The 25,862-nt window shown below is 44.5% G+C and overlaps 1 long non-coding RNA gene across 1 annotated transcript; it reads left to right on the forward strand.

Moving 5' to 3' along the window:
* Window positions 1–676: 676 nt before the first annotated feature.
* On the forward strand, window positions 677–25,570 carry LOC115100437. The gene is made up of 3 exons (XR_003859061.1): window positions 677–764; window positions 10,298–10,437; window positions 24,113–25,570. It is a non-coding gene; the product is annotated as an uncharacterized LOC115100437 (long non-coding RNA).
* The last annotated feature ends 292 nt before the right edge of the window (window positions 25,571–25,862 follow it).

Here is a 25,862-nt window from a genome sequence, read left to right on the forward strand (position 1 = left end):
CCTAGCAAGGAAACCACATGCTCTAGTGCTGGTGCAATGGGCTGATAACAGGAAACCACTTCCCCTCTGGCACTCCTTGTGATCTTGAGCAAGTCGCTTATCTCCCCTTGTCCTCAGGTACCCACTTAGGGCCTAATTTTCAAAAGCATTTACACACTTACAATTGGGTTTTACATGTGTAAATGCACTTTATCCATATAAATGGACTTTTGAATATTGTTCAGTATTTGCCATTGAATTGTCCATGGCATTGTTCATGCATGTAAATAGATTTTTAAACATTGTTAGTATAGTATGATGCATTTATAAAGTGGCATGTGGTCAGGGCCTTCAAGGGATTCAGTGAATCCATGGCCCTCAACCTTTTTTTTACATTTTTTTATTTTAGCTTTTTTTTTAAAATTCAGTCTCAGAGCCAGAGACAAACCGCAGCCTCTGGCTGCTTGCAGACTTCATCCAGTCCTACAGAAGTGCCCAAGAGAAGGAGGGGTGTTGGGGCTGCTGGGCCAAGCAGTAAGCTGTGACGGGGATCCTCATCACCATGGGGCTAACTGGCACTGGAGAAGCAAGTCAGGCCCTGAGATTGATGCAGAGCAGTGCAGCGTGGGACAGAAGGCGGGACCTGCTTAGGCTCGAAGCAAGGTCCCGCCTTCTACCTCATGCGAAAAGCAGTGCCTGAGAATGCATGTGTGGGACCAGGACGGCCGGGAGCTGCAAGCCGAAGCTCTGTTTGTGGCCCTGGGAAAATGCGACAGCAGGAGGACGTAAGTGTGACCTTAACATTGGGAGGGGGGAGCGAGCAAGACTACTGGGGATGGGTGTGAGAAGGGAGTGAGATGAGGCTGGGCAAGTGGGCAACAAGACTGCGAAGGTCTGGGAGGAGTCCTGGGGAGCAAGAGTGCTGGAGGTATGGGAGTGTGGTGAAACCATTGCCATGAGTTTCATGGTACAAAGGGCATCAGCCAGCAGGGAAATGTCTCACAGGGGCAGTCATCATAGGAGCTGGGAGACCGGAAAAGAAACTTAACTTGTGACTACTCTATATAGTAAGCTAAAGCTTTACTGAGAATAATTATAACCTTGCCAGCATGAGGTAGGCTGACCTTTTAATTTGGATTTGATTTGTTTAAAATAGCAATACTGATGTCCCTAAAATGCGGTTCTACCAGAGCCTGGGTGTCTGCCCTGATGTTACTAGACCTTATTACACATCTCTGCCTAAGCTTTTCTGTTAGGAATGAAACACCAGCGGAAATGACTCAGAATCAACCTCAGAAAGTATTTCTTCACAGGAAGGGCACTGGATGCCAGGAAGAGGTAGTGTGGCGTTCTCGAGTGTGTGCTTTCTGTGGAGGGATCTATAGCAGCTTGGCTTGTCCTGTTTCTTAACAGGAGGTGTATTGGTGATTTAGAGCCTGGTGAAATATTTGCAGTCTTGCTTTTTCATAGGTAGATTTGAGTGCAGTCAGTCAGTGCTGTTTTGGTATAGGAGGTTTACTATATTGTAATTATAATTCTGTTTATTCATGGCCAAGCCCACACCTAATGGGGGCCGATGCAATACAGTGCGCTCAGCCGAGTGCACCTTATAACCTGCACGCCTATGCGGATTAAATAGGTGCTAATCCACCCCTAATGCAATAGGGAGATTAGTGCCTATTTAACCCTCGTCAGACGCAGAGTGAATGAGTTAGCGCTCATCACAATGCAAATGCCTGCGAATGAGGCTATTACTCATTCACTCCACATGCAAAAAAAAAAAAAAGTGTGCGTCTGACGCACATTTTGCACTCAGCGATTAATGCCTGCAGAAAAAACTGCTTTTTTGTAGTTAAGTAAAAAAACAAAAAAAACCGCAGAAGACCGCCAAGTTATGAAGACGGACGCCAGTAAACTCGTCATTGGTTTTCATAACCTGCCATCTGCCAGTAATGAAAACGGCGTTGCTCTTCATAACCGGCAGCCGCAACCCCCTAATTTGGTTATAGCACGGCGCCCTCCCTTGTGGGTGCCATGCGCACGTTAGGAAAGCGGGCGCTGACTTTTCAGCGTCCGCTTTCCGTGGTTTTTATTGCATCAGCCCCAATACGAGTTACAATAGGCCAAATAACATCCGGGCACTACGTGTCTTTTTTTTTTGCGAGGTTTCCTGGGTGACCCAACAGCAGTGCAGGTCAATATAACTTACCTGTTGTGATATTTTTACCTCAGAAGGCAGAACTGTGAAAGTCATTTTTCATGTAAATTCTGTTATTAGGAAAGGTCCTAGGAGGAGCTGGGGGAAGGGGAGCACCTAGGATGATGAATGGAAGAGGGGATGAAAGGAGTTAGTTTTTATTGTGTGTGGGGAATTAAAGAATTACAATATAAATGAAATTAAAGAAAGCTAAATATCATTGTGAGTTGCTTCTTTCTTATGCAAAATATAATACAAAATCTTTCCGGACGTATATGACAGACACACGGCACCAGAGAAGTCTCGCCGTTTGGCCTTCAGTCTCACTTATTGGGTCGTTAAATATCTCTCCTTGGGATTCACCCCATATTGGAAAAGCAGAGCAAGCTGCAGTACGCAAGCTCCGTGTTAGCAGCGTCCCTTATGTTGGTCAGGTACACGGAAACCGGAGCAAACCCTCACCAAATACAGAATGTGTGACCACAACTTACAGAAGTCTGCAAAGAGAGGCTGAACTCGTGTCCTCTCCAGCTGCAGCGCAGGAAGGAAGGGGCTTAAGCAGTAGCAGGGGAAGGGCTGGATTACAGTGGCTCTGTTTCTTTGCTGTGTCCATGCTTGCCTCACCTCTTCCCATCCCAGTAAAGGAAGGGGATGCTTTCTCGGCCTGCTCTGTGCCCTGTCTGCTCTTGGCTGTCCCCCCGTCCTCCTGTTTCCCTACAGACTGCCCAGATAGAGCTGGATCAGGAAGGAGAAGGCTATTCTCTGCTGCATGCAGGGCCCCTGCTAGCTTTTGTGCTGCCCTCTGTGAACAATTACTGACTTAACATCCCCCCCCCCCCCCCCATTCATTCAGTCTCTGGCCCATCAAATAAAGCCCAGCTCCCTCCTGCAATCTATATTTTTAAAAACTGATACGCCCGCACCCACTCCAGAAATCCATGGATAGGGAAGGGTATTAGGTACCCTAGGCAAACCTTACAACCTTGCACTCACACCACCCACCCATACACATACACACACACACACACACCCTTTACAGAAACACACACATGCATGTGTATCAAATTTTACATGACAAAGAACATTCAAAAGTACAGTCTTCTGAAGCAAAAATATCACAACATGCATATTTACATGCACTTCTGTGGTGTGAACCAGAAAACTCTGCAAAAAAAGATTCTTGAACTCCTGTGGAATTAGAAGTGTAAGCTTGGCCCTCAGAAAGCCATGAATAAACAGAATTACCATTACAATGTAAAAAAGCTCCCATACCACAACAATCCTGAAAGCCTTATATATGAAAAGGCAACACTGCATATATTTCACAAGGCCTGGGTGGATGTGTGGGTAAGAATGGGAGCCTCTGTGTGTGAGTGAGAGAATGAGCTTTTGTGTGTGGTAGAGCATATGAGTGAGAGCTTGTTTAAGGGAGTCTATGAGAGAAAGCATGAACTTGTGTGTGTGTAGAGAGGAAGGAGAGAAGAAACAGGGGCAGATTTTCAAAGGGTTATGCGTGTAAATCCAGGAGGATTTATGCACACCGGGCCTAAAGCCCGGGGACGAGTATAAGTCCTGGGGCTTCAAAAAATGGGCAGTTTGGGGGTGGTGTGGTGGGTCGGTCCATCCGTGGTGGGGGCATGGCCAGAGACCTCTGCAAGGCTACTGGCCTGGGGGATCGAGTGCCGGCAGTTGGCCTCTAGCGCTCGATCCCCTGTCTCTGGCAGGCGTAACTTGTGAGATAAAGGTACGGGGGGGTGGGACAGGTAGGGGAAGGGAGGGAACGGGGAAAGCCAGCTGGTCTCCCCGAGGGCTCGGCGCACGCAAGCTGCACTAGTGTGCACCCCCTTGTGCGCGCCGACCCCTGATTTTATAACATGCGCGTCGTGGGCATACCTTTTAAAATCTGCCCAAAAGAGAAGAGTGATCCTAGAGAAAGAATTATGAAAAGACTGAAAAGGTGAAAGTGGAAGAAAAAGACCGGGACCAACTGATTAGAAAATTAAAAAGATCAAAGGACAAAAGTTAATTTTTTTTTTTTTTTTTTAAATTGGAATATGCCATATTTTAGTATTTTTCTCTTTAGAATTCCACTGTTTAGAGTCTGGCTTCTCAGGCTTTCTGTTTCGGCTTTGTTTGCATGTTTCTATTTCTAATTTGTAGTCTCTTATTTCTGAATTAGGTAAGGGTTGGTCTGTGGTTCTACCTGTGTGTGACTGAAGTGCAGTATTTTTGCTAGCATGTAGTTTCTCTGTAGGGATTTGTAGCAGTTCAGTTTGAATGTTCTTTATCATGTAAAATTTGTTATAAATGCATAATTTGTGTTTCTGTAACCCCAGTAGGTAGTGTATCAATGTTCTAGGGCCTGGGTTAGAATTTGCATTGCTGCTTTTTCATAAGGTTACTGTTATTTGAGTCCTGAGAGTCAGTGCTGTTTGTATGTTATGGTAAGGTTCTTGGAGTATTTTTATTTTTTCAGGGATTTGTGTTACTTCACAAATTGTTTAGCAGGGAAAAGTGTGTGTGTGTGTGTGTGTGTTTTGTTTTTGTTTTTTGTTTTTCTTGCTGAGGTGACTCCAGAATTTGAATATAGATTTTTCAAGTTGGGTTGTAATGTGAACTGCACCTGTTCATATGATTAGTGATATTTTATTGTAGTTATGATGATCTCTCTCTTTCTAGAGAGAAGATTCATGAAAGAATACATTGATATTTGTTTTATGACATGATTGGATGTGATGATTCTGCTGTCTTTGCTTTTTATATAATAAACTTATGTATTTATAAACTGCAATAAATTTAAAAAAAATCCTTATTAATCTGTATTTATTTTATATGTTGGTAAGTGTTTGAAATAATTGAGTTAAAATATTCTAAAATTTTTCACGCATGATGAATGGCTATTGTAGACTAGTTAGAAACCCATTGTAGGGTGTATGCTAAGGCATTATTTATCAATAAATACAATTAGTTGGTATCGGACATGTAACCTACAGCTCACTCATATTAACCTTGGGCCCACTGGTGTGCGCATATGCCAGACACTGGCTGGCAATGTGACTGCCTCATTACTTGGTAACTGATTCAAGAGCTGATTGATTGGCAAGAGACTAACACCAGATCAGGAATCCAGGATGTATATATGAGAGAGATAACCAAGCTTGTGGGGGACCAACCAATTGCCTGGGTGGAAGAGGGCTTGCAACTCAGTTTACTAACCCCAATATCTAGGGCATGCTCTATTCATTATCCTATTAATCACATACATGGAAATACCAATTCACTTTCCATATAGATTATATTATTGTAAATGTAACTGAAAAATGTATTGGCACCTTCTAGATAATTTATAAACCAAACCAAACATTTACGTGCCTATTTTTAAACCGTTGTGAAGGTGCATTACTCAATGACGGTACAGAAAAGTTTTTAAATAAAAAATAAATTTAGGGAAAAATGTGAAATTTATGTTGGAGATGATATTGGCTTAGTTTTGCCTTGTCCCAGGTCACATGTTGTACCTCTGAAGGGTCAGCTTGACATCCTTTTGGGAGCTACTGAAGGGAAAGTGCAGGAGGGGGTCACATACCTAGGGATCTGGTTGTGAAAAACTCCCCCGGGCTGATATTTTCCTGCAGTCGGCCCCTGTTGCTGTTTTTGGTATGACAGGTTTGCTAGATGTGTGCTGAACGCACTATTCTAGGAGAGGTCTCACCAGTATTTGTACTTGTACTTCCTATTTTTTGCTGGTAATGCCTCGTCCTTTACATCCCAGCATCCCTCTGGCTGTAGCCAGCATCTTGTCACACTTGTTCACTATCTTATGTGGGAGGCTCTGGGACACCAGGATCTTTTGTTTGAGGGGGACAATTATTGGTTGTAGAGGGAGGGGCACAGGGCAGCATGGCTGGGGGGGAGGGGAGGAGGCTGTTGGTGGTTGGGGAGAGTAGGGGATGTTGATAGTGGAGGCCAGGGGAGGGGAATGGAGGGGCATAGAGGGAGTGAATGGTGGGGGTGTGGCAGCCAGGGAAGAGGGGTACAGATGGGGAGGGGGGGGCACATCTTTTCATTTGACCATAAGTGCCAAATTGCTTAGTTATGGCTCTGCTGGAATTCTTTGCCAGAAGATTTAGCGAAAGCTGTTAGTGTAGCTAGGTTTAAAAAAAGGTTCCTGGGAATAAAGTCCTTAAACCATTATTAAATTGGACTTGGGGAAATCCACTACCTATCCCTGGGATAAGCAACATGGGATCTATTGACCTTTTGGGAATCTGCCAGATACTTGTGACCTGGAATGACCGCTATTGGAAACAGGATACTGGGTCTGATGGACCTTTGGTCTGAACCAGTATGGAAAATCTTATGTATTTTATTTATTATTTATATATTTATAAGCTTTTATATACCGATGAACATTGGGAACATCTCATCGGTTCACATAAAACATAACGGTAGCTAAACGAGCTTTGTAGAGAACAAGCAATTGGACAGAGAGTGAGGGACGACTGCATCAAGCTTCCAAGAAGGTTGGGGGAAAGCCGCATGGGAGTGGCTGTGGTCACAACCATAACAGCATTAGGGCTTCCAAGAAGTAGGGGGGAACTGCTGGCATGAATTGGCCATGGTTACAATCCTAGCATCAATAGTATGACTACATTAGACTTCCAATAAGGTTAGAGTACGCTGCTGGAAGCAACCATGGTTGCAACCCCAGCAGCAGTGCTACAGTGACATTGGGCTTCCAAGAGAGAGAGAACTGGATGGGCCAATTGCTCTTTATTTGCTGTAGTTTTATTATGCTACTATTTAACTACATCCTTCCATAATTCTCCATATGCTGTATTTCTCCAAATGGAAATACCTTAAAAGTGTTTTGGGACTATACTAAAAGTTTTATCTGGTACCAGATTTAAGGCACAGTATTCAGAAGTGTGAGCTAAAAACATCTTTGCAACCAGCATTCTGATGAGGCAAAATTGTTGGAGAAGGAGAGGAGTGAGGAATGTAAATAAAGGAAGCACCCATGTGTATCTGCAGAAGAGATTAGTGTGTGTGCACAGGTGTTTTAGGCAGCTCTGCAAATGCACCAGGAGAAGGTCGTCAATACATTTTAAATAAGCCAGTGGGGGCCATCTGTAGCTCTCTTGGCTTTCTGTATTACGTTTTACCTTCATTTCCCTGCATTATGTAAGAAAGCTATGTGCTTAGGGTGAAATATTGATTTATGTGGTGGACAGCTTCTGCCACGTGCAGATGAAATGTATCTCTTAAGTAACTTTGAGAACCACTATTTCCCTTGAAGTGTAAAGATTTGCTTATGAAGATGGGTCAGATTTCTTTCAACTGTCTGAGCAGATATCCTACATGTGTAAATGGATGTTCCTAGATGTATGTCTAGAATTACATATGTATTAATATTTATACTGGATGTTTTAAAATAAAAAGAATATATCCCTATTTAGGTACACCTAAACACATTCAGCATTGAAACATGATGGCAGAAAAAGACCAACTGGCCAATCTACTCTGCCCATCCACCCCAACTACTCAGCTCTCCAATCCCTATCATTCCTTCAGAGGTCTCCTTTGCTTATCCCATTCTTTGTTGAAGTCAGATCCTATCCTTGGAGGTGGTTCGTTTCTGTAAAGAGAGATTTTCGAAGCCTACTCCTGTGTCTGCCCTTTTACTCTTATCACATGACTCCTCGTTCCAAAGCCGCCTTTTTGCTGAAAGAAACAGTATTAAATGTTTGTCAAGTGTCCGTATCCAAGCCTTCCTTTAGGACAGATCTTTGTCTGTCTGTTGCTACATCATGTCATGGGCATGCAGTGGTGCCCTCTCCCTTCTCTTTCTGCCTCAGGACCACCCTAGTAACCTCTTACCCTTATTTCAGCCCCAGTAATAGTTGGGGGGTAGTCATGAAACCATACATACACACAACAAAAGCCTAATTCTGTCCATACACCCAAATCCTCTCTGCATTTGCCTGATGTGTGCTTTCTGCCTTGCTGATGAGATTTGCTTTTCAGTTATGGCTTCCTAAGTGCTTCTTCCTGTCTGTGTTTTTTTCCCATGTGAAGTCTTCCAACCTTCCTGCTCTACCTTGGCTGGTCACCCCCTTTTTCTTCCTCTGGCCCACTTTTAAGGTTATCTAGAAGGCTGGAGGGGGGATGGTATAGTACCCGGCCCCTACGTATCATGGAGCTCCACCCAGTGACTCCCATTGCCTTGTTTTTCCTTTGGGTTATCAATTTTCATTGAGCATGTTTTGCCCTTGAGCTAATCTTTCCTTCTGTTTCTACTGGTTCTGTGTGTAGCAGAGGTACGCTGTGGTACCATCACACACACAGTAAAGAAATGCCAGTTGTATCAAGGGTGTAACATTCAAAACAGTCAAATGTTGGTAAAAGCAGAGCGAGCTAGGATGTTATAAATCCACAGTGCACTAGCTCAAAATGCAAGAGAGGAAACCAGGGTTAAGAAAGTGAAGAAACTGCCACTGCAGGGCCACTATTGGGCTGAGAGCACGCCACATACACAAAGCACTCTCCAGACTCAAGTTTACTGCAGAGTCTTCAGGATCAAACATAGTGACCGTGACATTTCATGGAGATGCAGCATCAAACAGAATCTCAGTTCCAGAAACCTTAACTCTTCTCTTTAAGAGTTTCCTCTACCTCAGGGTCTCTGGTTACTTTGTTTCTCTTCATTCAGCCCTTGCACAATTAGCCTGCTCCTCCCTTTAGTCTCCTTAGTTGGAATGGATGGGCAGGCAGGTTGAGTATCTACTTGCCCATAGTAATATGGGGACCAGGCTCACTTCGTGAGCGTGGGGTGGGGGCTATGGGGGATGTGGACTGCAATCTTCCAGTCGGTTAGTGCACGGTGCCGTTGTGGTTTATATTCAAACCACGGAGGGGTGAGAGCTGATTGGCTCCCAGGGCACAGAGCTTACAGGGAAGGGGAGGAGTTGGATGTTTTTTTTCCTTCACTTGCGGCAGTCAGGGACCCTTGCCTGCCGTCTCTGTGCTACTGCCTAATCCCGCCCCTTTCATCTCTGCTTTGTATTCGTCCTGAGAAAATGTGATCAATTGTGCTGGGGAAAATGGACTCTGAGGCGGCCATGTTTGTGGAGGCTGGAGGTCGACGGGAGGCTGGTGTGCACAGTTGGAGTGAGAGCAGTTTGCCAGGGCTTGCCTTTGGTGAGTGTGTCGGGCAACCCCTCCGAGCGTGGAGGAAAGCCCGATTTACCAGTGCATTTGGGAAGTGGTTTGAGTTCCTGTGGTGGCACATCTGGGAGGGGAGGGGGAGTCTGCCCTGACGGCGGGTGCCGGCGTCAATGGGGGGGAGTTCTCACGATGGTGGGGGAGGTCGTGGTGCACGTTCTCGTGCTCGCAGTCAGGAGCCCGCATCGACTGCTTCAGAGGGGAAGATGGCAGCAGTTGAATCTGTTCAAGCAGAGGCCGGGCCTGCTATTCTATTAGCTTGGGGGTGGGGGTTGATGATGCTGGATTGGCTAGGGTTGGGGAGTCAGTGTCCTGGTATTTCAGCCTCTGCTAGTGGTCAGGCAGACTTGCCTTTTACTGCTGGACCTAGTGTTTCTCTCCTGATGCCTGTGTGTGTGTGTGTGTGTGGGGGGGGGGGGTAGTACTGCTGATGTGTGTGTGTGTGTGTGAGGGGTTGTCAAGCAGCGTTTCACCTGAGTGAGTAGCTGCACACCTGAACGTAAAGGCAATGATGTTGGATGGGCAGCTGCTTTCTCTGTTGCTGGTGCAGCTGCTGATTGGGGAATGGGGCAGGGCATGAACTGGAGGGGTTTCTGGGATGTTTTGGGTCACTATCCTGCTGGAGATGGTCCTGCAGTGCTCTGGCCTGGGCCCTGTTTCCTAGGGAGACTGCCTTCTCCAGTTGGGGGTAATTGGGGTAGCCAGGCTGGTTATTGGCCACCTGGTTTCAATTCAAGGGTTCCGTTTGGCCCTTCTTGTCCGGGTTTGTGGCGGCCTTCATCTGGTTTTCCTTGGGGATGGGGTTCTTCTCCTGATACTTCACGGGCAGCTTGTGGGAGCTTTGGCTCATCGGGGTTGCTTGGTCTGGCTGCTTCAAGTGCTGCTTTTTCTTCACAGGCTCAGACTGCTGCAGAAGTTGTGGATGGTCCAGGTCCCTCTGGTGCTGAAGGATGGCGGAGTGATCCTGTGTCAGCAGTGGCCATCACCTGTCCTTCAATCCAGTCCATAAGAGAGGACGTACCAAGCAAGGCATGATGGTGAGATAATCGGTATCTCGACGGGTGAGCGAGGGTTCGGCTCCTAATGCTGCAGGTTTGTCAGGGAGTGGGGTTGTCATGGATGAACTGTCTCCTGTTGATAAAACTAGTGATTCTTCTAGAAGTAAGAGATGGGATAAGTCTAAGTGTAGGAAGAAATGGGATAGGTCAAGTTCATCTGATTCCTCTTTTTCTTCCTCTTTGAATTCTTTGCACGATTCTGCAGCTGGCGGTGTGGGGCCTGGTGACAAAGGAGTAGATGGGGGGGGGGGGGCAGCATTGGTGTCTCTTTCAGAATTATGGGAGGAGGTAACTAGGTCCCTCAGAAAGAAAATTAGGCAGAGGAAGTATACTGATATTTTCGATTCTCAGAGGGTTGGAGAGGAAAGTGAAAAGAGAAAAAAGAGGAAAGGGGGGTGGTGGAGAGATTTTCTAAGGTGACGTGGAACATTCTCAATTGGATTCGGTCCTTGCGGCTAGCTAGTGTAGTGGGTCGTCATGATAGTACCCAATACGGGCCTTTGATGGCTTATGCAGATGCTATTTTGGCCGCTAGTAAGGAGTATGAGGGTTGGTTTTGGCTCAATTATGAGTGATTACATGACTGCATGGAGGAGAACAAGTTTGTCTTGGGGCACCCGTGATGTCGGCTTATCACTGACAGATATGAATAGTAAGGTCCCTGCTGTTTCATCAAGTAGTGCTGGTGGGGTAGTTAGCAGATCCGGTGGGCGTCCCTTTCGAGTGGGTCCCACGTCAGCTGGCACGGGTAAAACCAGAACCAGTCCACTTGACGTGCTGGCACTTTAACCAACTTGCTTGTAACTTCCTGGATTGTAAGTTCCAGCATGTGTGCTCTAGTTGTGGGGCTGGTCACCCAGTCTCTAAATGTGTCAAGCGATTGAGTGATGGAGCCCTCGTGGGAGCTGCAGTGAAGAGTGCTTCCAAGTGAGTCATTGAAGCAGGCTCCTACTCTGGTGTGGGTAGCTGCACTTTTGCCATTGTTAGAGGTTTATCCAAAGGTGGACATCATGCTGCTTTTGCTCTGTGGGTTTGTTTGGTTTTCAGATTTTATGGGACCAGCTGGTGTTGGGGGGGGGGGGGGGGGAGGAATTGTCCTTCTGTTCGGAAAATGGCACATGTTGTTGTCAATAAGCTGCAGGGTGAAATTCAATCGGGGTGTATTGTGGGCCCTTTTGTAGAACTGCCTTTTCAAGATATGGTTTTGTCGCCTCTGGTGGTGGATCTCAAAAAGGAGCCACAGAAAAATTTTGATTAATACATAATTTGTCATTTCTCAAAGGCAGTTCCATAAATGATTTTATCCCTGGGGGTAGCTGTGTGCGTTGTGTTATGCTTCTTTTGGTTTGGCTGTGTGGTTGATTCAATGCAGTGACCCGGGTGCTTTGATGGCCAAGGTGGATATTGAGTTTGCCTTTTGTCTTTTGCCTGTTCATCTAGAGAGCTTTCCTCATTTGGATTTTCTTTTTAATGATTCGTTTTACTTTGACAAATGTATGCATATGGGGTGTTCTATTTCTTGTGCATACTTCGAAGCTTTTAGTACTTTTGTTCATTGGGTTTTAGAACAGCAGTCTGGGTCATCAAATATTCATTATTTAGATGATTTCTTGTTCATGGGCTGGGCTGATTCGATTGATTGTACTGATCTACTGCATTGTCATTTTGGAGATTGCTGCCAGTTTTGGTATTCCTATTGCGGGGGGAAAAGGAGGGGCCATGCACTTGTCTAGTTTTTCTGGGGATTGAGCTTGATTCGATTGCTATGATTTCGCATTTGCCCTCTGAGAAGGTCATCAGTTTGAGAGGAATGGTTGGGAGAGCCCTATGCTGCAAAAAGTTGACCTTGCAACAGATCCAATCCTTAGAGGGAAGTTTGAATTTTGCCTGTTGGGTTATTCCCATGGGGAGGGTTTTTCTGCATAGGTTAGCAGCTGCGATGTCTGGTGTGAAGAAGAAGAATCATCATATTCAGGTTACACAAATGAACCGTGATGATTTAAGTATTCGGGATCTGTTTTTCAGGAAATTCAATGGTCTTTCATTTTGGCAATCTAGTGCAGTATCGAACCATGATTTAGAGATTTTTATGGATGCTGCTGGTTTGCTTGGCTTTGGCGCTTATTGTCAGGGATCTTGGTGTGCTGCTTCCTGGCCGGAAGAATGAAAGTTAGTGGGTACCACAAAAAATATTACTTTTTTGGAGCTGTTCCCAATAGTTGGTGCATTATTTCTGTGGGGTTCGCATCTCCGTAACAAAAAGGTTGTTTTCTGGTACAATAACCTAGATGTGGTTGAGGTTATTAATAGAGCTGTGAAATGCTTACATGAGTTTGTACTCCATTGCATGGAGTTGAATGTGACTGCTTGGGTGCGTCATGTTCAGGGGAAAGTAACATTTTGGCTGATTCTCTTTCTCATTGCTAGTGGTACCTGTTCTGGAAGCTTGCCCCAGAGGCGGATTGGTTCGGAGAGTTGGTACCTCCTTTCCTATGGAAATTTGGTTCCCAGAAGCATGGAAGCTGCTCAGAGCATCTTTAGCCCCTTCTACGTGGACAGGTTATGTGAAAGGATCTGACAAGGTGGTGTCTTTCCTTGTAACTTTGGGTTGGAGGTAGGGTCCTGTTCCTGATTGGACTTGGCTCAACTACATGCCAGATCCTCTTGTCCATCTTAACAGGCCATGGAATTATGTTAGACCAGCAAATTACAGCAGCAGGTAACAACACAGAAATGGACAATAAATCCTTCCGAACCATGCTGACGCATTTGCACGCCATTTTCCCCCCAGTCATTCCCACCCAAGTGGATTATCAACACATGCGTTTGATCAAGACACTCCAGTCCATGATGCAGGCAAGGGATCAGTTCATCCCAATGCATCCCTCTATGCCCCAACCAATGTACACTTGCATCACACTGAGACAAATTCAGGTGGGCCCCATAAGGATGCTTTCAAGCATGCAAATACGCCCAGACAACATACGAATGTCCAATGATCCATGCACTCCGCTCCCAGCATGCAAAACCTGTAAAGAGAACACAATTAATGATAATAGACACATCAAAAGAGGCCTGGATGCACATACTCCTGAAAGGCATTGGAATTCCACTGCCCAATCCGCTGGATCATGACAGCAGATAAACCCAAGTGGGCTGCCAACATAGCAGCTCCGATTCTGAATGAATAAATCCCAAAGTGACTCATATCCAAACTAACAGCAGATAATCCTGAATGCAACACCATCTTGAATTGATATTTGGTCAAAGCTGACGATCAGAGTGGACCAGAAATCTTGAGCCAGCCGCCGGCTGTATCCTACTGAAAGAAATGGCATTAGCAACTGGACAAGTACTTAATCCCATCACTGCACACACAATCACAAATGCACCTTTATCCCCTTGGTTCATTTTAGACCTAGGGACATAAAGTATAAGAGAATCACCACTCTAGGCCACAAGCCCAAAGACTCTGCCCCGTTAGTAGCCCTAGCCATGAGCTACTAATCCTAAATGCTCCAAAAACACAAGCACAAAAGCTAATCTGAATAGGCAATATTCCTATTTCGTCGCAAACGAATGCACATCCCTAGTAAATATTCGGCTGCTAAGCGGCTAGCTAAGTTAGCAGGATACCCATATCCAGCTAACTTAACCAGGATATTCAACGGTGCACACCTCCACAATATCACTCACAAAGTTATTGACAACTGGCTCCAGGAATGATCCTTGCGCCATTCCACTAATGTCCTTTCTCTTCTTCAAGTGAACCCTTATTAGCCTCTATTGTCTATCCCTCAACCAGTTTCGTTTTTTCTTTTTTTATAATTCATATTTTATTTTCTTAAAGTAATCATACATCGTACTTTACAGAGAAAAAAGAAAAGATATGTAAGAAAGCAAAATACACCTTACATCTTCAATTAGGAATTCCCATTACAATACTTTATTATGAGGTAAAACACAAATAAGCAAAAAATTGCCCCGGAAAATTAAAGGGAGTATATATAGAACATACATAACAGGAAAAACTGGCTTAATGGATATAGTGGTATTCAATTTATGATTGCATTAAGGGATCTTGCTGCATAGGATGGATGTTTAAATTCCTGGCATTCAAAAAGGATTTCAGCTGTTCAATCTTAGTGAAAATAAAACTTTCATTTTTCCCTAGGATTGCACACCTACATGGGTATTTCAAAACGAAGGTATACCTGAATTCTCAAATTTAAGAAATCCCTTCTCCTCATTTGGGTTGATCTAGCAAAATGCAGAAATATTTTTAACAGCTTGACCACAAAAAGCCATAGTAATATTATGGAAATACTTTCTCGTAACATCACTAACATCTTTTTCTGTCACAAACGACACTAACAATGTTCCTCGGTCTAAAACCCCCACTGCAGGACTTTCAAGAAATTGTCAGGTTGCCAAGAACTTCCAATCGATTTTCTTCCATATTTCTTCTGACTTTAGTTAGGCAATTTAGATTCTTCAAATTTTAAATTTTCAACAAAAAACTTTAACATACTTTGGGTATCTTCTCCCAGAGCATGTGGAAAATTTAAGAATCTTAAATTGAGATGTCTGATGTAATTTTCCAAGGATTCAAGTCTTTGAGATTGAATTCCGTAATCTTTTATTAGTTTCCAGTTCACAGATTGAACTTGCACTGTTTTCTGTTCCAACTCTATTATTGAGGCCTTTTATCTGGCCACTCAAATTACAGTTAAGGGCTTGTATCTCTAAGTCCATTCTTTCATATTTATTTTCACATTCCTTAACCAGCCGTCCGAGGCGAGCTGCCAGGTCCCACAAATTGTCCAGGGTTTCTATAGCCGACTTAGGGGGCAATTGAAACAACTCGCCCCCTTCTAGGGTTTTCAGTAGCCCTGGAAAGTCTACCGCCTGTGCCGACAAGATCCTTCCTTCTTCCTCACCAGGGTCAACCGGAGACAACGATGTTTCCAGCTCCTCTATGGGCCTTGTCGATGCTGGACCCAGCATACTGGAGGAGAAAGAAGCTTGCAGCTCTTTTCCTCCAGCTCGGCTCCCCCCCCCCCCCCCCCCACCCCGCCGAGGGAATAATTTCATGTTCCAGTGCTGCATCTTGGACGTTTTCCCGCAGCACAGGAGGTGGTGGAGGTCGGCAATCCTGGGGGACTGAGTGTGGTTTCCCCATACAGTGCAGGGGCTCCCTCTCCGTGCAGTGAAGCGGGGATTAAATCACCCGGTTTTTTTTGTTTTTTTTTACCACCATCGGGGTCGCAAAGGATGTTATCCGCTGCTGTCCTTCTTCAGGTAACCCGGATTCCGGGGGGAAAACCCTAATTCCTCAACCAGTTTCTAAGAGACTACAAGGTTCCTTCTTCTGTTCCTGTGCAGATAAAGAGAGGTTCCTTCTTCTGTTCCTGTGCAGATAAGACTCTTAAATTTCTTCTGGGGGATAAAAGACTCTTAAATTTCTGGGGTGCTCTTCTGAGGGAAAAAAGAAAAAAACCAAAAAAAAACCCCTGCTTGTTTTCTTTCACTATTCCTCTAATTGCTTTGTGCTGCACTAAAATCTGGGCTCTCTGAGCAGTAGAACTTCTGTGTTTTATACCTTTCTCTAGGTCTGTTATTATACAATAATTGTAACTGTTGCTTGCAAACTGTTGTTTTTAAGATCCAGTATACCTGCTTTTCTATTATTGTATAGCTGTTCTTTAATAATCTGGTTAATATTGGCACAGAAGTGCTGAGGGGGTCCTTTAATAGCTAAAGGACTAATAAAGTTCCAGAAAGTGTCCTGCTTGTCCCAGGTTCAACTGTTTCCCTCCCACCCTACCCCTCTGCCCACCCACCCCTGGGATTAGATTACTAATATAGACTGTCTAAATTAGCATTAGCAACAAGATCAATTAGTAAGTTAACAGCTAAGGACATACCAATCCAAAACTTAACCAATATGAGAACTATCCAATGCAACTGTTGTAGAGCCTTTATTCTGAGGGAAAGCATCTGGAGACTTGGAGCTTGCCCGATCTGTGCACAGCTCTCTTCTTTGAAAACGGAGCTGACTGAGGTTAAAGCTCAATTAGCTTCAATTAAAAGAATTACACCCATATTGCATTACTCAGAAAATAATTCCCCAACACCAAAGAATAACCAGGAGTCAAGAAAAAGAAATACAGTAGACTCAGGTAGGATAACACATGTGTCCCACAGTCACCCATTCTTGACAGATGGGAAGCCAACAAGTATACCCCCCCACTCAATCAGTTCATCAAGTAAATCATTAAAAAACAGGATCACAGTGGGCTCTGGTAGAATTAGACCTCTAACAAGGAGACACACACAGTATCAAATGCAACAAGAACATAAAGCCCTCCCTATATTAACTGAAGTAATTCTAGAGAAAAACATTGAGATGGATAATTCTGTCATCAATGGCACAACTGCAAAAGGAACAAGTAAAGTGAATAACAAATCTCAACTAAAGTCTCATAAGGAGTACAGGAAAAGCAATAACCGTAAAGAGAGTACCTGGAAAGCTATGACTACAAATGCTCATAGTTTGGGAAATAAAATCCCAGATCTGCAGGCCCTAATGACAGAGGCAGAACTGGACATCGTTGCTATCACAGAGACATGGTTCACAGAATCTCATGATTGGGATACGGCAATACCAGGCTATAATTTGTTAAGGAAGGACAGAGTGGATAGAAAAGGGGGAGGTGTGGCTCTTTATGTCAGAAATAATATCCAAGCATCTGAGCTGCAAGGAAGTTGGGGCAAGGAAGAAGCACTATGGGTAGACCTAAAAACAGAAGATGGAGCATCCATTTATATTGGAGTGGTTTACAGGCCTCCAAACCAAAAGGAAGAGCTGGACAGAGATCTGGTTGAAGACATCCATAAGATAGGTAAGAAAGGGGAAGTGGTGATCATTGGTGACTTTAATATGCCAGATGTAGACTGGAAAATCCCATCTGCAGAATCTAAAAACAGTAGAGCAATACTGGATGCCATGCAAGTATCTTTGTTCAAACAAATGGTATTGGAACCCACGAGAGAAGGAACTATTCTCGACTTAGTGCTCAATAATGGAGAAATCGTCTCTGATGTCAAGGTGGGCGCCCACCTCAGCACCAGTGATCATCAAACGGTATGGTTTAATATCACTAAAAGAATATGGAAAAGGAGCACAAAGACCAGAGTTTTACAGTTCAAAAACACAGACTTTGAGGAAATGGGGAAGTACCTAGAGGAAGAACTAAATGGATGGGAAAATGAGAGAGATGTGGATCAACAGTGGACCAATCTAAAAGGAGCAATCGCCAAGGCAACTGCTCTATATGTTAGAAATGTAAAGAAAAGCAAAAGAAAAATGAAACCTATCTGGTTCTCAAAGGAGGTGGCTGACAAAATTAAAGCTAAAAGAACTGCATACAAGAAATACAAAAGATCCCAAAGGAAGGAGCACAAAGAAGAATATTTGTATCAACTGAGGGAGACAAAGAAATTAATCAAGTTGGCAAAAAGTCAAGCAGAAGAGAGGATTGCCAAGGAGATAAAATATGGTGACAAAACATTTTTCAGATACATCAGCGAAAAGAGAAAGGTCCAAAGTGGTATAGTGAAATTGAAAGGTGGAAATGATCAATGTGTGGAGGGAGACGAAGAAATGGCAGAAATATTAAACGAATACTTCAGCTCTGTGTTCACTAAAGAAGACCCTGGAGAAGGACCATCTCTACACAACAAGAAACTGGAGGGAAGCGGAACAGAGGAAAATCCATTTACAGTAGATAATGTATGGGAAGAGCTAAAGAATCTGAAAGTGGACAAAGCCATGGGGCCTGATGGGATTCATCCAAGGATATTGAGGGAGCTCAGAGATGTGCTGGCGGGACCGCTGTGCGACCTGTTCAATAGATCCCTAGAAACGGGAGTGGTGCCGAGTGATTGGAGAAGAGCGGTGGTGGTCCCGCTTCACAAGAGTGGGAACAGAGAGGAGGCTGGTAACTACAGACCGGTTAGCCTCACTTCAGTGGTGGGAAAAGTAATGGAGTCACTGTTGAAAGAGAGAATAGTGAACTATCTACAGTCCGGAGAATTGATGGACCAGAGGCAGCATGGATTCACCAGAGGAAGATCCTGTCAGACAAATCTGATTGACTTTTTTGACTGGGTAACCAAGGAATTGGATAGAGGAAGAGCGCTCGATATCATATACTTGGATTTCAGCAAAGCTTTTGATACGGTTCCGCACAGGAGACTGGTGAATAAAACGAGAAGCTTGGGAGTGAGTGCCGAGGTGGTGACCTGGATTGCAAATTGGTTGACGGACAGAAGACAATGTGTGATGGTAAATGGAACCTTCTCTGAAGAGAGAGCGGTTTTAAGTGGTGTACCGCAAGGATCGGTGTTGGGACCGGTCCTGTTCAATATCTTTGTGAGCGACATTGCGGACGGGATAGAAGGTAAGGTTTGTCTTTTTGCGGATGACACTAAGATCTGCAACAGAGTGGACACGCCGGAAGGAGTGGAGAGAATGAGACGGGATCTAAGGAAACTGGAAGAGTGGTCGAAGATATGGCAGCTGAGATTCAATGCCAAGAAGTGCAAAGTCATGCATATGGGGAGTGGAAATCCAAATGAACTGTATTCAATGGGGGGGGAAAGGCTGATGTGCACGGAGCAGGAGAGGGACCTTGGGGTGATGGTGTCTAATGATCTGAAGTCGGCGAAACAATGCGACAAGGCGATAGCTAAAGCCAGAAGAATGCTGGGCTGCATAGAGAGAGGAATATCGAGTAAGAAAAGGGAAGTGATTATTCCCTTGTACAGGTCCTTGGTGAGGCCTCACCTGGAGTACTGTGTTCAGTTCTGGAGACCGTACCTTCAAAAGACAAAGACAAGATGGAGGCGGTACAGAGAAGGGCGACCAGGAAGGTGGAGGATCTTCATCGGATGACGTACGAGGAGAGATTGAAGAATCTAAATATGTACACCCTGGAGGAAAGGAGGAGCAGAGGTGATATGATACAGACTTTCAGATACTTGAAAGGTGTTAATGATCAAAAGACAACGACAAACCTTTTCCTAAGGAAAAAAATCAGCAGAACCAGGGGTCACGATTTGAAGCTCCAGGGAGGAAGATTCAGAACCAATGTCAGGAAGTATTTCTTCACGGAGAGGGTGGTGGATGCCTGGAATGCCCTTCCGGAGGATGTGGTGAAGACCAGAACTGTGAAGGACTTCAAAGGGGCATGGGATAAACACTGTGGATCCATAAAGTCAAGAGGCTGCCAATGAAGAGTGGGTGACTCGCCAGAATGATGGCTACTGCCTGGAGTCAATACCCTTATTAAATAAACATACACAGGCGTGACTCCAACATCGCTCTAAGCTTCAACAGCAAGAGGAAATGTGGAAAAAAGGATTCACACTCACAAAGAGGGGAGTAGCTGGCTTGTTACGGCGGTTACTACCCCAAATCAAATAAGCCTGATACTTCACTTTCAATGCATATACAGCATAGTTCTCTGATTCAACGGCAGGGGAGAAGAAAAGAGGGTTCGCACTCACAAAGCGGGGAGTAGCTGGCTTGTTACGGCGGTTACTACCCCAAACCAAATGGGCCTGATACTTCACTTTTGATGCACATCCAGCATGGCTCTCTGCTTCAACGGCATGGGAGAAGACTTATACGTCACGCATATCCAGCATAGCTCCCTGCTTCAATGGCAGGGGAGAAGAAAAACAACCAATAAGGGCTAATAACATAGTCTGGGTAAAACAAATAAGCATGGGTGCAGCTTGCTTATTGCGGCGGCTACTACCCCAAACTAATCAAGCTAGATATTTCACTTGGATGCAGCTCCATCACTGCTCTCTACATTAAAGGTGGGGATGGAAGGGAAATAGAACCAAGAGCTAAGAGAAACAGATAAGTATGAGAGAAAATATGTGTGAAGCTTGCTGGGCAGACTAGATGGGCCATTTGGTCTTCTTCTGCCGTCATTTCTATGTTTCTATGTTTCTATGTTTCTATAAGGCTGGGGACCTCTCCCACACTGTTCATCTTATTTATGAGCCTCCTATACAGGCAGCATCCTAAATTTTGCTGAAATCCATATCCTTAATCTGATGTTTTAGTCACCCAATCAAAGAAATTGATCCGATTGGATTTACCAGAAGGGACATTAAGTAGGCAATTGTGCCTCGGGTCCTGTAGACTGCCTGAAGTTTAGATGCTTCCCCATCCTTAATTTTTCCCAACTGGCCTGTAATTTTCCAGCCCCTCTGTGCTACCGCTTTTAGGATCACCTGTTCTCCAGTCTCATTTCCACAGATCCTTCAGTGAACCGGAATCTCTCTGAGCGCTTAATATCCTGGGATTATTCCTGTTCCTCCCTGACCGAGCCTGCAGTCTTGCGTCTGTATCCCTGCCAGCAGTCAGCAGCTCTTCATCCTCTCCTCCTTTAATGCATTTCTGCATTCCTCACCTTCCATGACGCCTCCTTTTCTCCTCTACGTCTTGCAGTCCCACATCTGCTTTTCCTCCTTTCACTCACACACCTGAAAAAACCACCTTGTCACTTTGCTTTACCTTATTAGCAGTCTTTTCTTCCACGTTCCCCATTGCCATCCTGACTACTTTCCCTGCTTCTCATGTGTCTGCCAGATATTCTTCCCCGGGCTCCTGTTTCCAACGTTCCTTGTGCATTTATTTGCCCTGTTACAGCTGCATCTTTGGAATACCAAAACTCTACCCTTTTTTATTTCTTTTAAAAGCACAGGACAATATTCAAAAGCTTCTATGTGGTTAACTTCAAATTTATCTGTGCAAAAATCGTGGTTTGAAAATGGTCTTTCCTCCCTATCCTGGCAATAGCACATGACCTTATTCCCAGCATGCAAGCTGTTACTGCCTTAAATGGGTGGGATTAGATCAGGAAGGGAGTGAGAGAATACGGGAGCCAATGCAATAAACCACACTGAGCCTTCCGTGGGTTTTCACTCCTGTTTGTGTGGGGTTTTTGGCACTAACCTACCTCTTTTCTGTAATATGGCGATTAGAGCCTAAGGAAACTCCATGGTATGCTTGGCGGATGCAGGTAAAGGAAACGATTAGCTATCAGAAGCCAATGCAGAGAGCAGCATTGCCCAGGGAGACATCTTAGTGCATGGTTTTTAAAGCAGGAAATGTAATACCCGGGCAGAAGTAAAGCTTAAATCACATTTCTGGTGGCCATTTATCTATTGTGTTGCTGTGCATAGTGATTTCTCTGTGTCAAACATGAATTATGTAATTTTTTTTAGAAGATGATTTGGTACATATTGTTGGTGACTTGGAAAATTAGTGGCGGACGCTTTAGAGTGAAGAAGAGAGAAAGACGATGCTTTATTGCCAAAGGAGTGTCCAAAAGTGAACACGCTGCTTTGATTCAAGCCATTCGTAGAAGGGTGCGCAGGCAACAGATATTTTACCCTGAGGACAGCACTGCTGGGGTTAAAGGAGACCCACGGGGTGCGGACATACAGACTGAGCTCCAGGGCAATTCTTTTTGAAATCAGAGATGATACTGATTCTCTAACCCCAGGGGTGGCCAATTTCAGTCCTCGAGAGTCACACAAGCCTGGCTTTCAGGATATCCGCAATGAATAGGCATTGTATGCAAATCTCTCTCATGCCTATTGTGGATATCCTGAAAACCAGGGCTGTTTGGGGCCACTTCTGCTCTGACGGATCGCGGTTGTGCCATTCTAGGCTTGGTCAAGCTTCACTACCTTACATTTTATTGCCGCGGGCTCATTCCAGAATGCAGTGGCTGTAGAGCTGACATGGACCAGCCATCGTTTTCAAAGCCTTTCAGCCAAATGCTGAGGGCAATAATGAAATGGGTCAAGGGGTACATCCAATACCCACTGCAGCTTACAGATAGGCAGGAGATGAAGTGTGCTTGTTCCATGAGAGCTAGCGTGCTAAATTTGATGGCTGCAATTGATTGCACCCATGTTGCTCTCCCCCATCACACGAGAGGGAAATGCCATACCATAACAAGAAGCATTTCCACTCTCTGAATGTGAAAACTGTGTGCAGTTCCTGATAGTGATCCCTTCTCAATTAAACCATCTTCCTCGATGCCTTTATATTGCTTCCCCCCTGTTCACTTGACTCTGTATGTTCATATTGTACCCCGCTCTGAACGCAGGAAGGGCGTGTAATAAATGTCTTTAAATAAATCAATAAAGGGAGATCCTCCGTATTGTCTCAGAGTATTCTGAAAGCAGCCATAATTCCTTCATTCTTGTGCAGGTGGCACTGGCTTGAAATTTCACTGAAAGGTGATGTGGTGGCTGCTGCTTGGAAGGTTTGAAATAGAAGTCAAACCAAAGCATAAGCTAAAATTTGAAAATGTAAGCTTCTTGGGGTAGATACCAAGAGTGGAATAGTGCACATAAGAACATAAAAAATTGCCATACTGGGTCAGACCAAGGGTCCATCAAGCCCAGCATCCTGTTTCCAACAGTGGCCAATTCAAGTCACAAGTACCTGGCAATTACCCCAAAACTAAGTCTATCCCATGCTACCACTACAGGCAATAGCAGTGGATATTCCTCAAGTCAACTTGATTAATAGCAGTTAGTGGACTTCTCCAAGAACTTATCAAACCTTTTTTGAATCCAGCTACACTAACTGCACTAACCACATCCTCTGGCAACAAATTCCAGAGCTTTATTATGTGTTGACTGAAAGAATTTTCTCCGATTAGTCTTAAATGTGCTACTTGTTAACTTCATGGAGTGCCCCCTAGTCCTTCTATTCTGCGAAAGAGTAAATAAGATTCACATCTACTCGTTCAAGACCTCTCATGATTTTAAAGACCTCTACCATATCCTTCCTCAGCCATCTCTTCTCCAAGCCACACTTTCTGGTGCATGGTGTCATACGCACGTACTATTGTTATACATCAAATGTTAGCTGTTGGGAGTGGGTAAATGTAAGCTCTCTGGGGTCAGTACCATTGGCAGAATAGTACACGCTAACTGGTACATAGTGCCAAAGTGTGTACTATTCTGCTACATATTAAGCTCTCTGGGGATGGAGGCCAAAAGCGTTAGCTGACAATTTAAAATGCAAGCTCTATGTGGGGTGTACTGAAAACAATAGTATATACTTTCTAAGTTTTTTTGCAGGAGATGCTGGTTACACTTACAAATCATGGCTGCTTGCACCCTTGGCTGTGCCACATACAGCTGTGGAAATTGAGTATAGCAAGGTGCACATGAGAACCAACGTGGTCCTAGAATGTACATTTGGTATTCTGAAAACTCAATTACGCTGCCTTGGCCACTATGGAGAAGTGGTACGGTATCCGCCGGAGATAGTGGCACATATTATAATGTGCTATATGCTTCACAATACTGCCCTCTGGCATGGCCTTTATCAAGATGTAGATCTGGACATGGGGCCAGAGCCGATGTGCCCACCTGTGATGGGATGGAGGCAGTGCAGCAAGGGGCAATGAGCTCTGTCGCAGGGGCATAGAAGGCTATTTTGGACTTACATTTAAAAACAGAAGGGGTTGGGGGAAGAGTTGACAGGGCCGGGAACGGTTGTGAGGAAGAAAGTGTTCTAACTCCAACATTTGTTTTTTCTCAGATCGTTGGAACCCGAAGGAAGATGAATGCCAGAAGAAATGTGCACTGTGGCCATCTGTCTGTTATTTTAAATTAATGTATTCAGATTTTGTGTTTTTAATATGCACTAACTTGCAACCAGAAAAAAAAAAAAAACCAAAGCACAAGTAAAGTTTTCAAAAGCAATTATACATGTAAAAATTTACAATTGACTTCAAAGTAATTGCATAAAATGCAAGATTGCATATATATCAAAAGTCCACAAATTCCATCAATAGGTCCATAAGCTGAAGTAAGATTTGAAGACCCACATTTGACAGCCTGGCAAGCGGTCGAAGCATTGTAGATGATCCACCATCTCAAACAAATAGCGGCAACGAATGAGCAGGAATGGAGCTGTCATTCCTGCAGACTGCAGGACGAGCACCGATGAAGAGGAGCTCACCTGCAAAAGTACAAAATGCAAATCAGAAGCCTAGAGATTGCCCATCCAGTGCCCACTGTGAAACCAGAAAAAGTAGTTCACAGGAGTATCTGCGCGTAAATGCTCACAGGAAGAGAGGAGGTAGCTCAAACAAGGCATTCACATGGGAGCAGCGTCCACGTAGGGATGAAGCGTCCGAGTGGTCAAAGCATGTGCACTGGAAAGATGAGCAGGAGCATAATCACCATTTCTGCAAACTGCAGTGACTAGCGCTGAGAATACACCCACCGGCAAAGAAAAGGGAAAAGAAAAGCAAAACTGAGAAATGCCAGTCTGAAACGATTCAGCATCCACTGGGAAACCAGTGTAGGGATGTGCACTCATTGAGTCATTCGTTTCGGCAGTGTGCGTGTACCTTGCGGACTTCTGATACATGCGTAAAACAGAGATAGTATGCGTATATTTTCCATAACGGGTTATGCACATACTCTCCATTTTATGCATGAACTGCAAGTCTGCGAGGTATGTGCATATCGCCAAAACAAATGACCTAACAAATGTGCATCTCTAGAGACGAGCAAGAATAGGTCTGTGGAATGTTGGAGTGTAAATGCTCATGGGAAGGAGAGACAAGGGTCAGTACTGGGTCAAGAGATGGCAGAGACGAGGGGGAGAAGCATCTATCTAGAGATGAGGCATCTGAGTGGAATAAGCATCTGAACTGAAAGGAAGAGCAGCAGCGGAACCACATTTCTAAAAATTGTTGATGCAGCACCCCCTATGAAAAATAAATAAAACAAAAAATGATAAATGCAACTTGGTAGCTTGAAATTGTCCATGCAGCATAGAGATGCATAGAAATGACTAGCATGAGAAGACAGCCAGCGATGGCTCAAAAGAGGTATCCGAGTGGGGCGTACTTGGAACAACATTAGAAAATAGAGCCTTTCCCACCATGCAGCCCTAGAAGACAGTGCAGTAGGAAAACTTCTTGGCAATTGTGCAGATCGCAGTATGGTTGATATCCAATTGTAACCAGATGCCTGGACATCAGCATCCTTGACACCTGCTCTGTCATGCCAGTTTACCATTGGTAGGTGACAGGAAAGATCCATAAGTTGGGTTGTGTCACAGTTTCCATGTGAGGTGGTTCTTGAGGTTGTCATTGGTGGTTTAGTATGGGCTAGGTGGAGTTCAGAGATTGTCATTGGTGGACTGGCATGCCAGTTGATTGCAGATGATTTGCTGTTCCCTATGGGAGGTGGTTCTTGAGGCAGCGGACCTCTGCTACTCCAGCATAGTCATTGGTGATCTGATGTGGTCCAGGTGGCGTTCAGAGACAGTCACT

Source organism: Rhinatrema bivittatum, chromosome 10 (assembly GCF_901001135.1).
Source record: "Rhinatrema bivittatum chromosome 10, aRhiBiv1.1, whole genome shotgun sequence".
Taxonomy (NCBI): domain Eukaryota; kingdom Metazoa; phylum Chordata; class Amphibia; order Gymnophiona; family Rhinatrematidae; genus Rhinatrema; species Rhinatrema bivittatum.